This window comes from Oryx dammah, unplaced genomic scaffold, assembly GCF_014754425.2.
Source record: "Oryx dammah isolate SB20612 unplaced genomic scaffold, SCBI_Odam_1.1 HiC_scaffold_18, whole genome shotgun sequence".
Taxonomy (NCBI): domain Eukaryota; kingdom Metazoa; phylum Chordata; class Mammalia; order Artiodactyla; family Bovidae; genus Oryx; species Oryx dammah.
In genome coordinates, this window is record NW_024070202.1 from 75197263 (window position 1) to 75209674 (window position 12412).

Here is a 12412-nt window from a genome sequence, read left to right on the forward strand (position 1 = left end):
TACCTCTCCCAGCCTTGTGGTGGGCTGCTGCTCCTCCACGGTCCTGGGGCTGGGTCTGGCCAGGCAACTGTTACCACTTTCTAACTAAAGAACATGTCTGTCATGTCCAAATGAAACCCCCTGGCAGTCACTCCCCAGCCCTCCCTCTCCTAGCCCCAGGAGACCACCCATCTTCCTTCTCTGTGAATTTCCCTCATCTGGACATTTCGTGCAAGTGGAATCCTGCAGTGTGTGGCTTTTCATGACAGGCGTCTTTCACACTGCATGATGACTTGAGGGTTCATTCAGTTTTGATACGTCACTCCTTTTTTTATGGCCGAATAATGTTCCAGAGTATGACTAGACCTCAGTGTGCCGATCCATTCGTCAGTAGGTGAGCATCTGGGTTTTTTCCACCTTTTTTCCTCTTGTGGTTAATGCTGCAATGAACCTTCTTGTACACGTTTTGGCCTTAGGCTGTTCTTTTATTGCCCATCTTTTCTACTACTTTGTGAAATTTCCACTTCTTTTAGTCCTAGTTGGTTTCCTTTTCTGGTTATTTCTTCTGTCTTTATGGGTCTTACATTGGAATTACAATGAACCTTCTGAGGGTCTCCTATCCCACTTTGCCAACTACTCCCAGGAATATTCAGGAAACCCATCAAGTCTTTTCTGTGTTAGCTATGTAACCTCATGCACAAAATTCCATCTCGGTACAGTGGAAAGTTCTGAAGCCTGTCAAAACACTGAGCTGCAGAACTGCCTTTTGGCCACACATCAGCAGAGCCTCCCAAGACCACGTTGTTTCAGGAGAAGTTGACAGGAACAGCCTGAATGAGCTCTGTGTGATTGAAACCCACAGGTAGGAGTGCAGGGAATATGACAGTGTTTTGGGCACAAGTGTTAGAGGCTGGCAACAGCATGACTGCCAAGATCTGAAGGCCTCGCTGGTGCCAGTTGCTGTGCATTCATGAAGGCTGTCGCAGCTCCTTTGTGAAGCTGCTGCCAATATGAGGAAAACTCACCTTCCACCCCCCACAGTGGGAAATGAGCCTCATGAAAGGGCAAGCCTCCTTTTGACACACAACTAGTCGTGCAGGTTCTTTGTGTTAGAAATGGAGAAGAGAGACCACTGGCCAGTGTACAGATTTGTTTTCCTCTTTGTTGGTACCTTATTCTGTTGTTTCTTCATACAGTTGTCAGCTTTGGGGTGCAAAGGTCTGATTTTAAAACTCTGTCCTGTACGAGACTGGGACCCCCTCTGGGCACAGCCTTGGCTATAACATGGCAGGGCCCATTGATCTCAGCCCTCAAACCGGATCTTTCAGATTTCTGTTTCTAATTTTTTTCTTTTGATGTGAATTCTTTGAAGAGACGTGTTAAGTGATCACTTAGTTGTTTCCTGTACTTCCCTGGTAGCTCAGCTGGTGAAGAATCCGCCTACAATGCAGGAGACCCCGGTTTAATTCCTAGATCGGAAAAATCTGCTAGAGAAGGGATGGGCTACTCACTCCAGTGTTCTTGAGCTTCCCTGACGGCTCAGCTGGTAAAGAATCCTCCTGTAATGCAGGAGACCTGGGTTCAGTCCGTGGGTTGGGAAGATCCCTTGGAGAAGGGACTGGCTACCCACTCCAGTATTCTGGCCTGGAGAATTCCATGGGGTCACAAAGAGTTGGACGTGACTGAGCAGCTTTCACTTTCTTTCAACTTAGTTGCTTGATTGCAGTGACAGTGTTATTTGCAGAGTGGGCACAGTCCTGTCAGTTCCCTTGATAGGAATGGGGATTGGTTAGGACCCTTGCTGCTGCTGCTGCTGCTAAGTTGCTCCAGTCGTGTCCAACTCTGTGTGACCCCATAGACGCCCTCCTACCAGGCTTCACTGTCCCTGGAATTCTCCAGACAAGAACACTGGAGTGGGTTGCCATTTGCTTCTCCAATACATGAAAGTGAAAAGTGAGAGTGAAGTCACTCAGTTGTGTCCGACTCTTCGTGACCCCATGGACTGCAGCCTACCAGGCTCCTCTGTCCATGGGATTTTCCAGGGAAGAGTGCTGGAGTGGGGTGCCATCGCCTTCTCCGGGTTAGGACCCTTACTGAGCACCAAACTGAGTAGACCTTCTTGCACAAGAAGTGCTTTATGTCCCACAGTAAAACAGACATTTTCTCCTGAGCACAGACATAACCTGTGCCTTAGTGGCCATTTGGGGGTTTGCTGGAGACACCTGTGTCTGTGATGTGCTGACTATATTCCATCTCAGGCTGACTGAGTGGCGACATTTGTGAGGGTTCCAGTTGTGCTGTGGAAACATGAAGGCATCCAAACAGCTTTGCTTGTTTGCTCTGGTGTGTTACATTCATTTAAGGCTCAGAGCGTGTTGCTGTGCTTTGACCAACAAGCAGTCAAAGCAGAGGGGTAAACTGTTGGCTGAAGCCCACCTAAATTGAGTGCAAAGAGACCTGAGGTGCAGAGGCGCTTGCTGGGCAGAATGTGGAAGTCTGGGTGTGCAAGTAAACATTGAAAGATGGGCCATGTGCAGTTAACACTGACAGTGAACTTGGCCATGTCGAGCTTGGAAGAGAGACATAAGTCCCAGGACGTGGAGACTGTAAGGTGAAGACTTCACAAGTGAAGACTGTAGCTGAAGAACACAGATGATGCTGAAACTGGTTTGTAAACCGGAGCAGGTTGGTGCTGGCTCCACCCGTCAGTTTGTCAGCTGAGAAGTCTTGGGAGTGAACACAGGTCTAGCTGGGTAGCTCTCCAGTAGAAGCCTTTTCCCCGCCTCCTCAGCCTCCAGGGTTCAAATTTCATTAAACCTGATTGCAGGAAACCCCACCCACGTGTTTACATTGCACTGGCCTTTTTTTGGTGGAACCAAAGTCCCTCTCTTAGCTAACAAGATCTTCTACCTTCTGTACTGCCTGGAGAGCAAGGCTGGATCATTGGCAGAGGAGACACACCCCCACCCCGGGATGCTATGTTCTGGGGTTGAAGGCTTCCTTCAGGGGTCCAGCGGTTGTGGGCTAAACAAGCTACAGGGTTGTTTGGAAGCAAGGTAAGCAGGGAGTGTGTGTGTGTCTGTGTCTGTGTGTGTGTGTCTGTGTCTGTGTGTGGCTTCTGCTACGGGAGAGGGTGTCCGGTGGTAAGTGATGAGCAGAACAGCAGCTTTAACCTGGCAAGAAGGAATGCTAGGCAGAAGACTGTTTATTTGCAGGTGAGAGGAGTCTTAGCTGCTTCTGCCTCTGGAGGGTCAGCGATGGTTTGAGGTGAAGTTTATATGCAGAAGCTCACAGTCCGCTCCGTGGCTGGCTGACTCAGGTGACTTCTGAGTGGGCCACGGGGCCTCCTGTTTCCTTGGCCAGCTGGGGCTCAGGCGTGTTTCCACAGTGACGAGTGCCTGGGAGGGAACCAGGTACCAAGATAAGTGCCCTTGATGGGATGGTCCAGGCTGGGGTGTTGGTTGGACAGGAGAGGGGGCCCCATGGGAGTGTCCCGCTGGCGTTGTTTGTGCCTGCTGTCTGGGGCACGGTCGCCGTGGCTGGGACACGCCTGCCACAGCCCCACCGTGAAGCCTGGCCTCTGTTATCACCGCATTCCGGGCCTCACCCGGAGGACTGCCAAGAGCGCTTGGAATCCGTGTGGCTCCAGCGTCCCAGACGTGGGCCCTGCTGTTGGCACAAGCCATGTGCCTCTCTGCCTGGAACACCCTGCTCCCCCTGCTCTGTTTTTTTCCAAGAATTTATAGCCTGCCTCGGTTTTAGAAACATTTACACAGAGCCTGACTTGGCTCCCAAGGGAGCTATTTCCATCCGTTCCCCTTGGCAGGCCAGGTGCCTCCTTCGTACTTCAGGTGTCTCCCCGCCTGGCATTCAGGGGGACGGTATTGGGTTTGGGGGTTTGGACAAGTGTTTGCTCTCAAGGTGTGAGGTGGCATGTCCAGAGAAGTTCCGTGCTACATGGAGTTGTTGGAACTTGGCCTGAGGAGAGCTCGGGCCAGGCTTTCACAACCCTGGGGTTCTGAGCTGCTCATAGCATTGTCTGTCTTTTGTTTAGAAGAGAAAGGCACGTTTCATCTCACCTGGGACAGGGCAGTCACCCATCTGTGCTGTTGTGGACTAAAGGTCGAATTCTCAGAGGTCCCAGTGTGGCCATCTTTTCTTAGCTCTCAATTTGTTTGGAATAGGAACTAGTTCAATATACACGCAAGGGAGCCTTTAATTAGCCCAGAGGCGGAACCCCACTGCAGTAAAATAAAAGCGTGCTGTGTTTCCTGAGAGGTTATAAATGCTGCAGTTATAAATGTCCAAGTGGAAAACGAGAGATCTCAGCATGAGTGACTCAGTGAGTTGACAGGGACCCTCCTGTGAGGGACACCGGCCAAGCCTGGGTGTTTCTCCTGATCCTGAAGGTCCTGCGGCCCCCACAGGCCCTGAGAGAGGAGGCGTCCCTGGAACACTCCCAGAGCCTTCCCTTCCTGGCCAGAGGTCGCGGAGGGTCACTGACCCCGCTCATCCCGGCCTCCTGCTCCGGGCCCATCCCCCTTTCAGGGGCCCTGCTCTCTGGCGGCCATCGTCATGCCTCAGACACTGGAGCCCCAGTGTCCCCTCTGCCTACATGCCACACGGCAGGCACTGGGATGCTCGCCTGCTTCTGGATGTCTTGCAGTGCTGGGCCAGTGCTCCAGGGCCCGGGCTCAGAATTTAAAGCTGGGCAGTTTATCACAGGTTCCCATGCTGGTCAGTCAGAGCTGATGCAGCACGTTTGGGAGAGATGGTCTCTAACTGGGTGAGAGGCCCAAGAGGTACAGAGGTGAGGAAGGGCCCTGGGAATGCTTTGAAAGATCTGCTAAAGTGTTGCTCATCCTGCTGCTAGGCCCTGTGGAATGGGATGAGGCCCCCACAACTGCCTGGATTCAGCAGAAGCGAGTTTGTGATGAATCCACCAAGACAATGGCAGAGGCCCTTGGCGTCACTCAGCTAGCTTACTGCCAACTGCTTTTGTCTTTGTGGTTATTAGTCCCAGAGGAGGCTGAGAAACAGAGCGGATTAGGTGGCTTGAGCAGTGTTGCACAGCTGGTGAGAGCTGGAGGTGTGCTGCTTAGGCAGCTGGAGGGCCCTACTGTGCCTCACATGAGATGACTTATAGAATCTTCAAATAGTATTTTTAAAAATCCATCTTTTATTTTAGATCTCTATTAAAAAGCAATTCTTCAACATAATCCCAAAGTGTGAGGTCAGTTAGGCTGAGTTAAGAATACTCCTTTACGGAACCCCATGAGACACTCTTATTCCCCAGGCTCTAGGCTGGAGGACCGATGTGGGGACTTGCAGAGACAGTGTCCACTCAGCGCCTACTGGTTCTCTTCCCTTTACGTTGGTCTCCCTGAATCACCAGGATGATCCTGGGCAAACCTCATCAAGCACCCTATTGCCAGCCAACTTCTCCAGTAATGGAAGTGGAGCTCAGAGAGGTTGAGTAACTCACCCAGGGTCACACAGCTGTGGGCAGGATTTTTAATTAGGATTCACACCCAGTTTGATTATGCCAGAAAGTCTAGAGGGGGACTAAGGATGTGCACATAAATTGCTCCAGTGAAAAAGTTAAAACAAGCTTTATATCACAAGGCGGGGGGTTGGGGGGGGCACAAAGGGACCCTGACAGCTATACTGAAGACGAGAGAACTCTCCACGATCTCACTGAATCTAGGAAAAGGAAGGAAGATCCTGGAAGAGAGGGAGAAGGTGGAGGAATTCAAGGAGTGGGGGGTGGAGAGGTGGGGAGTGGAGTCAGAAGGGGAGATGAGGAGGGGAGAGGGGAGGCGGGAAAGGTGGACACAGCAGGGGCCTATTGCCCTGTGAGCCTCATTTCTGTCTTGAATTCATGATCTTTTGAATCATTGAGGTATAATTTACATACAGTAAAGTTCACTCTCTTTACTGCCCAGTTCCAGGAGTTTAACTTCCTGTCCTGAAATTCCCATCAATAAGAACATTTCTGTCACCCCACTCATCCCTGATGGCCCGCAGCCTGCTCTCCCTGAGCCCGTTTCTCACCCCGATCTCTCCCCGGGATGTCAGTTTAAGTCTTTGGAGTCTGGTTGCTCTCTCAGTACCTTGGATGTGGATGCAGACAATGGCATCATTTCTTTCTTTCTTCTCAGGCACTGTTCCAGGGATGACTGCGATTATAAGACTTCCATGGGGACGTATAGGTTCTGGTATTGGGTCTTTTTGATAGAGTGAATTGGTTTAGCTGAGTGGCCTCAAGTAGAGAGTTGTTTAGAGCGAGCTGGAGATGGTTCATATGGGGTTGCCGTAGGAAGTAGAAGTGACTGACAGTGGCCAGCAGGCTGTGCCCAGAGACACAGCCTGTCTCCTGGTGAGTCAGGGTGGGTGGGGAGCCTTTCCTTTATCAGGGCTACCAAGTGGCTGTGGGTGCGGTGGGTGCGGTGGGCGCGGTGGGCACAGGGGGTGGGTACTGAGTGGTCCACCCAGGAACAGTTCCTTAATTTTCAGGACAGAAATGCACAGCCTGCTATGAGCTCCCGCTACTGCAGCCTAGGAAACAGACATAACACTGCCATCATCAACCCAGCAGCCTCAGAACATAGGCTCCTGTCCTGACAACGGACCATTTCGGGAGTTAGGGAGGAAAGCAGAGTGATTAAGTAGTTTCTAAGGAGTGTGTGTGTGTGAGAGAGAGAGGGAGAGAGGGAATTGAAAAGAAAATATTTAGGCAAATTCCTTTCCAAAATTAAATTGTTAATTTCACATTAAAGTGGTTGGTCAGGTTTAGAATTCCAGTGTTTTTAAAAAAACAGAAAGCATGGATTTGGGAGTGAAACAGAGGTAGAGTTGCATTCCAGATGATTCCAGTAACCTTTTATTATATTAAATGTTAGCATAACCTCTCTGAGCTTCTGTTTTCTCATCTTATAGAGGGTTCTTTACCACTAGGCCACCTGGAAAGCCCGTCCTGGCACAGAGGAGATTCTTAAAAAGAACCTCTGTCTTTGGAATGTCAGCCCTATTTGCAGGAGAGGGCTGTTCCTTGTGTTCTGCCCTCCTCTGATGAGAAAAATAACGATTCTTTGTAACCTCACCTGGATGCAGCCACACCTGAGAACAGCGGCTCCTGCAAACATCCCTTCCTGCAGTCTTGCTCTTCTTTCTGTCTCTGCTGACCCATCTGATGCCATGAGGTGTGCCTGACGCCCTCCGTCTCTTGTTCCTCTCCGTATTCCCCAGGCTGGTTCGTCCCAGCACGTCATTGGACTTTGCTGAATATTCCATTTCAGTCTCCATTAACAACTGACTAGCAGCCGTGGCCAGTGCTTAGGAAACTCTCATGGACGTTTCCTGGAGAGGAGTTTTCTGCTTTTCTCCAGTGAAGACATGCAGGGAAGATACTGTTAGCGCTTTTGAAATGAAAAGTTACTTTTCAAAGCAAACCTTTCACAAAGGTAAAACATAAGAGTCATAGATTCAGTATTTGAAAGAAAGAAAGAAAGATTTCAGCAGCTCAGTGTATCTGTCAGGTTTGCTCTTTTGTTTAAAATCGATTTTTTTGTTGGAAGCAGGGCTAGGGGACAGTTGAACTTAGTACCGATCAGTTCTACACCTTTAGGGGGGCCGAGTGGTTGGTACTTGAATGGAGGTGAAGTTGAGATGTTGCCTTCCCTTTGGCCAATTCTTCACATACCTGTGAGCACATACCTTTGAGCACAAGTGGGCATTGGTTAATCTGTGTTCAGCCAGGATGGGAAGGAATGTTTTCATTTTTCTTCCTGTCTTCTTCACTTTCTTTGCTTACTTTTGAAATATTTTGGGGGTGTCTCTTTCCCTCCTTGTGAGATAGCCCCCGCTCAAAAGTCAAGTGGGAGTGGGCAGGGGATCGTCACAGGATACCAGGCGTGGAGTGGCGAGTCTGTCCTGCAGCCTCTGCCCTTTAATGAGGCAGAGAATGTCCTCTGGCTCTTTTCTTCCTTCTTTTTTTTTTTTTTTTTCCAGATGAGAACCTCCCTGGTGTGTCTTTCAGTGGGAGCAATCAGAGCTGTAGTTACGTTTGATTTTTAACCAGGCCCTGGCTGCAGGGAAAACATGACCAGATAACTCACAGGCCACATTTTGGAAGGGGCTCTGGGTTTTGTTCATCGGGGTGGGGACAGTGGGAAGGGATGGGGCACAGCGAATGGTTGATCTGCACTGGGAGAGGCAGAGGCTCTTTCTTGTTCTGCATCTGCAGCAGAAATGCTGGGGGTCCTGGGCAGCTCACATCCCAGTCTGGAGATTGGGGTCTCCATTTGCAGACTGAGGATTAAGTTCCTTCAAAATCCCCATGAGCTGGAAGCACAAAATTATAACATGTCATTTAAATACACGAAAGGATGCAAGGGGCAGATGAAGTGAACGACTCCGCTTTCCACCCTTCACCCACCCAGTGGCTCTGATAGCACTTTGCGTTCTGTGATGGAGCAGAGCTTCACACCCCCAAGCCTCCTTCACCTGAGGGGCCCCACCCTCCCTTCTGCTGGGGGCTGGCGATGGTGGCGGTGGTGGGACCCCAGCCCCAGCCCTGCCAAACATCACAGAAGTGAGTTCGGCTTCATCAGTTCTCTGAAATTACTTGTTGCATCACTTTTCTAAATCTCATTAAAAGGGCTACTTTGCCATCAGTTATGTCAGCATGTCTTTGAAAACTGACCAGAGTTTTGGGGGCTTCACAGAATGGGTTAGGGCTTGTGTCTCATTTTCCATGGAGGGTTTGGCAGTCAGTCATGCAATGACTTCCTCCCCCAAGCCTCCCAGATAACTTTTGTCCCTGGTGATTCTGTTTTCATTGCTCTCACCCTGCAGTTTTCACATGGGGTCTCAGAAAACAAAATTCCAGCCCAGTGTAGGCAAGGTCACTCTTCTCTAGGTATGGTTTAGAGGGGCCATACATAGGTGGGGACACCCTGCCCACCCTGCAGCTGTGGGAACTAACCGACTCAGAAAAGTCCACCTCACAGGTGGCAGGAGAATGAAGGAAACGGGGAATGGCAAAGATTCTGTGTCACTGTTACGCACCTACTGTATGTCAGGACCCTATCACAGCCGCAGTTCCTGTGGCCACACAGATAGCATTCAGACATCCCTCGGACCTCTCTGCCTGTCTGATAGGTACATTGAATCTTGTTTAGTTTTCATTGATATTTTGAAACCCTCACATTGACTTCAGCACCTTCCCCGTCTTATTGGGTGGCATTTGAAGGCCTGCTAAGTTGGGTCTGTGCAGTCTACTTGGGGGAGAGGTTGTTTCGGTGTCTGGGGAGTAGAGACCCTGGGGCTGCAGGTGGTCAAGGGCTGTGGGCACTTCTGCCATCAGACTCTTGTTTATTTGTCTGGCTTTCGTTAGTTTTTTTTTTTTTTTAACCTGCTAAGACAGCAGAGCATCTTTCCAAAATGGTTCCCTAGGTTTTGTCATGTAAGAAGCAGCCAGAACATTCCGTCTCTCAGTACTCGGGGCCCACTGGGGGGTCCCTAATGCTGGGGATACCACAGATATCCCCAGATACAAAAAACAGATCCCTTCCCTCCAGGAGCCCATGTTCTTGTGGGGAGACATTGGTAAGTCTGCAGTATATCTGGCTGTAGGTGCGTGCTGCAGACAAACACCCAGCAGGGACAGAAAGGAAGGTCAGGAGAACCTACACTGAGGAGGTGAGAGAGCAAGATAGCGCTGCAGGTAGAGAGCGGCATGAGCAAAGGCCCAGGGGCAGGTGTGTGCCTGCTGTGGTCTGCGTGGTGAACAGGAGAGAAGTGGAGCAGCACAGTCAGGGGATGCCAGGCCTTGTCCACCATGGAAGGAGCTTTTAATAATTGTGGCTACTCATATGACTCTAGGCTTCTTTACTCAGTGGTAAAGAATCTGCCTGCCAATGCAGGAGACGCAGATGTGGGTTGGATCCCTGGATCGGGAAGATCCCCGGAGGAGGACACAGCAACCTACTCCAGTATGCCTGGAGAATCCCATGGACAGAAGAGCCTGGCAGGCTACAGTCCATGGGGTCACAAAGAACTGGACACGACTGAGCAACAGCACACGTGGACTCACATACCAGGAGCCCTGGGCCTGTGTTCTTTGTCTATGTTCTCTAATTCTTACAAGTGTCTTGAAAGATAATACTGATTATTCCCTTTTATAAATCAGGGGCTTGGCCAGTCTAAACGTCATGACCAGGAATGCACAGAGCAAACGCAGAGCAAGAATCCCACCTGCAGATTCAGGGAAACTCAGTCCGAGTCCTTCTGTAGAGAATGCAGGGCAGGGGCAGTGGGTGCCAGAGGCCCCTCTTCCTTCTTGCCCCCCACAGCCTGGGATCACAAAGCGTGGGTGCAGCAGGGAGGCCTCTGGACAGCGCCCCCCCAGAGGCCCTGTGCTGCTTTGGGGAAGATTCAAGTTCCTACAGAGTGATTTAGAAGTTTTGGCAGGTCTGACTTTGAGGGCTCACTGATTTGGTTTGTATACTTCTCCTATAGGTAGAAAATGTATTGGACATTTTCCACCATAAAAAGGAACCTGCACGCATGGTAGGAAGTTTAGAAAGGAGTCTGTGGTGGGGTTTGGCTCCATCCCTCACTGCATGCCCTGAGAAGCTCTGAGGGTCCATGAGACCAAGGACTAAATGTTCTGTGCCCGGCCTCACACAGAGCTGGTGTTTTGTCAGCAGCAGTCGAGTTGTTTTTAACGTGTTTATTATTATTTTAAGATTTCTAATACTAATAAAAACAGTAAGATTGGGATTGCTCATAACTCTGCAGCCAAGGGAATATCCTGCCATCTTCCACTTCCTGCAAGCCCTTGTGGACTGTTCTCCATGTGGGGCTGGCCACGGGACTCTACTCGAAATAATTAACGGGTACTTTGGGGTAGTGCCTGAATTTAAATCAGAAGAATTTTTGTACAGCTCATTCTTGGCTTCCCTTTTTCCCTTAATTCATTGTGCCAGTCCATTTTCATTCAGATTGAGGGAGGAGGACTGGAGTCATGGATGCATGGACATCTGTTTCTAGACATTGCCAACTCCCTGCCGGCTGTGAGGCCAGTGGTCTGCCCTGGCCACGCCTGGGCCCGGCACTATCTACTCCTCTGCTCTGGGGGGACTGAGATTCTCATGGAGCAGAGTGTCTTCTGCTGCTCGCTCAGCAAAGCAGAAGGGGAATACCTGATTCCCTAGGTCTTGCCTTATTTTCTTGGCCACAGCTGGTGAAGAAATGAGATGAAAGATGCTTATCTGTTTACTGACTTTCAGTGTCTGTGTTCGAGTTTCATGTAGGGCGCAGGCACCCCCTGCTTGTGCACAGTTGGGGCAGAGGACTTGAACTGGTGTCTGTCTTATGCTCCAGCTCCCACTTCACCCGTGGGCTGTTCTGCATGAGCCCAGAGCATCCTAAACACAGTGACCTAGTGGCTCACACATGGGTCCGTTTTTTCCTTTCACAGTGGGAAGGGTGATATTTGCAGGTGTCCCCTAACTTGGGGCGCTCCTGGGGTCCTCATGTGCGGAGCTCGGTTCAGCAGCTCCTCCCCCTGGCACCTTCAGGTCACTCGCTGCCGCCATGCAGAGCATCATGACCGGCTGCAACCTCTCTGTGGATGGGGCACGGGCAGCAGGAGTGCCAGCCTACGGAGCCAGAGAACCTGGGTTTTGGTCCCATCTGTGCTTCGCAGCAGCTCCCCAACCTGGGAAAGTTACTCATGCTCTTTCAGCCTCAATTCTTCATCTTTACAAAGGGAACATGCTAGAAAGTCAGAGAAAATACACTTGAGTGCATACCCCGTGATTGGTGCTCTGTGACCACCAGCTGTCACTAACACCATTCCCTAACGACCCTATGGCTGCATCTAGTTCCTGCCTCTTACTTAGACGCTTACGTCCAGTTGTCTGTCTTGCAGACTTGGTTTATTTACTGTATTTTGTGTATCATTGCTACCCCAGCCTTCCCACCAGGCACTGCATTAAATGGAGAGTCCCTAGATTCATACCAGCCTGTATCCCTGTGTCCAGTGTCCCCTATCACTTCTTGCTCTGGTTCTTCCTCTTGTGCACATTTGACATAAGAAGGAAGCTGGAGTCTCATGCGCTCTCAGCATTGCAGCCCAAGATACCCCACAGGTCTCTGTCCTGGAGTGTCAACCCTGTGTTTTTAAAAAAGCCGGAACCTGCCGATGGTGGAGTGCATCAGGGCTAGAGCTGGGTCCCTCAGAGCGGCTCCAGGCCCAGTCGCCGCTGGAGTGCGGTGGCTCCCGGGGCCGCAGACACGGGTCAAGCCCTCTGCAGTCCTCTGCGGCTCCGTTATTGTGGTCTGCCTGCAGTTTCACAGTTGGGAATACAGGGAGGCAGAGGTGGATGCAGTGGCGAGGTGCTGACCGCGAGCTCTCTTGTGCTGT

At 50.6% G+C, this 12412-nt stretch overlaps 1 protein-coding gene across 4 annotated transcripts in view; it reads left to right on the forward strand.

Moving 5' to 3' along the window:
- The window catches only part of TNS3 (tensin 3), a 221616-nt gene that overhangs the window by 142688 nt on the left and 66516 nt on the right, over positions 1-12412 (forward strand). The window lies entirely within an intron of this gene.